Below are 2,734 nucleotides of genomic sequence, written 5' to 3' on the forward strand. Positions count from 1 at the left end.
AGGAGGTAATAGGGAGGGGCTGAGAGGAGGGGGAGAGGGAGGGAAGAGGGTGGCTGAGGGAGTTGAGGAGGTAATAGGGAGGGGCTGAGAGGAGGGGGAGAGGGGAAGCTGCAATCAGAATGTATAGTAAATAAATTAATAAAAAGAAATGTACAAAAAATATTAAGTAATATTTAAAACTTACTCCCTCAGGCTCATGAGTCATTTTTCAAAAGTTTACTAGTTAAATGTGACTAATTGTAACTACATTAGCTAATAGACACACAGTATATTTTAATCATTGAAAGAAAAGGTTATTAGATATCAATTCTGCTTTGATTCCTCTGGAATTCTATTAATTAACAATAATGCCACTGCTTGTGAAGTAAAAGGCTGTCATAGTTATATAAACATCTTATCCAGAATCTACTCCACATTTAGCCATTGGTAAGTCCTGAAGATCTCTCTTTAAAGTGAACTCTCAGTTGCCGCTGTTACCCTGGCTACCACACTCAGAACTCAATCCTCAAGTGACTAATCCTGACCACACTAACTTTGAGACAGGACATTCTTTGACACTGCTGTACAGCAGTTTCTCCGGTTCTCTCCAAGTCGGTCCTGACATTATCGAGGTCCGCTGATAAAGGACATCCAGAATTATCTAAGAAATACACTGTTCATTTCAACACACAACAATGTCACAAGCAAAGTGAATGCTGGTGTGACTCACACCGACGTGGGCAACAGCATCAAGTGAGGTTGTTAAAAGGGCACTCTTTACGGTACTCACCTCTCGGTGTAGACTATTTTCACAAAGTATCTGAGCATGCTTTAGGCCTCAGTAACAGCAATCTGGTAATAGCAGTCGCTGCAACGCATGCAGTGCTTATAGCAAATGACTGCTTTATCCCACACCTATCCCCTAAGTTCTTCATTATGATTCTGAAGAAACTATTTGGTTCAAAAATGTATAAAGTAGAAACAATCGATAAATGAAAATTATCTATATAGAAGGCACAAATAATCCTCAACTATTTTGAGTAAGACTTAGTAAACATTTCTATGTGGATCATTTCTGTCCCCAGCAACTTGAAGTGATTAAGGTTATCCAATCATGACTGGCATAAAAACTGAGAAACAAAGAGAATCTAAATAAGCTGAAGTATAAGATTAATGGTACAACCCATATGACAAACTTTGAAAGTACCCCACTGTTAAAGAATCAAAGGCATTTAGAAGATACATAAAACTATCGCAGTACAATGTCATCTGTGTCATAAAAGGAGAGGGGAAAACTAGGTGAACTAGCAGAATATTAAAGCTCCCCTCTACTTTACATCAATTTTAAACAACTATTTTTAAATATTGATTTAAAGAGTCACCAGGTTATAAGCCTTTATCGATTCACTGTCTTGGCTAGCTCTCACCTCACTCACTGCCCACTGCATGAATAGTACCAACTTCCGGCAGAGGAATTTTTGAGAAGTCACATTTGCCTCCTCTTTCTGCCCTAGGGCAAGCCTACTTACTGAAAGACATATCTGCTGTCTTTGGGCTATAGAGTAAAGTCACAGACTTTGGTGGTCTATGCTGGTCCAGCTCTGTCCATGACTACAGACATGGGACTAAATGATGGCTGGGCATAAGAAAGGTCACATGATCACCATACCACATTATCAATTGGGGGAGGATTACAGTGCTTTTAATCTCTGTCTATCTGACTTCCATGTTCTTCTCTTTTTTCTAATGTTCAGTGAGGACTAGAATAAGCCAGACCCTGGGGTAGTATAAGACTGGGGATATCACAACATCAAGGGAGAATCTTGGGAGGAAGGAATGCCTCTTCCCAAGTCCTTGCACTCATTGCCACAATGTTGGAAGTGGGGAAGGTGAGTCATGCTGTGGTGGGGAACAATGACTACATATACATAGGTCATCTACCTCCAGGGCAGGTTTCACAAATATGAAAATATTGATGATCCAGGCTCAGGTAGCTCTGAGAATAGAGGTGTGGCAGATCTCCTCTGGTAGGGACTCTGGGTACTTGTATATTCTCAAAATCACCTATTATTTTATGGGTCTCAAAAATCTGAACTCTTGGAGTTTATACAACTAATACACTGTCACAGGATATCTTGGGGTCACTTTGCTAAACTTTGGTATAGCACAAGTGGGCAGTTTCTCATGTCTCTCTCAACTCCTGGGGCTTCAGAACTCTCTAAAGCAGTGGTTCTCAACCTTCCCAATGCTTCGAACCTTTAACACAGTTCCTCATGTTATGATGACCTCAGCCATGAAATTATTTTAGTTGCTTCTTCATAACTGTAATTTTGCTACTGCTATGAATCATCATGTAAATATCTGTGTTTGCTGATGGTCTTAGGTGACCCCTATGAAAGGATCTTTAGACACCCCCCTCCAAACGGAATCTCCATCCACAGATGGAGAATCACTCATCAAAGGTCTCAGGGGACTCAGCCCTTGCACCAAAACAAAAAGACTGCTCTTAACCTTTAAGGAACAGAGATCAGAAGGCAAGCAGTCCCCCTCCTTCTTCAGAGAGCAGGAACATTCATTCAGCCCCTCGACAAGCTTGCTCGCACTGAAGCCCAGCTCTATAAACCATTTTATTCCTTCCTCTCCCACTTTCCTTGTTCATTTTCTCCTTTCCTTCTTTAGCTTCTAGAGCTTTCTAAGTCATTTTTCTTCTCAAAAGTGAAACAACTCCTCCCTTCCCCCCATTGCTTGTATACAA

The sequence above is a fragment of the Mastomys coucha genome, unplaced genomic scaffold (assembly GCF_008632895.1).
Source record: "Mastomys coucha isolate ucsf_1 unplaced genomic scaffold, UCSF_Mcou_1 pScaffold23, whole genome shotgun sequence".
Lineage (NCBI taxonomy): Eukaryota > Metazoa > Chordata > Mammalia > Rodentia > Muridae > Mastomys > Mastomys coucha.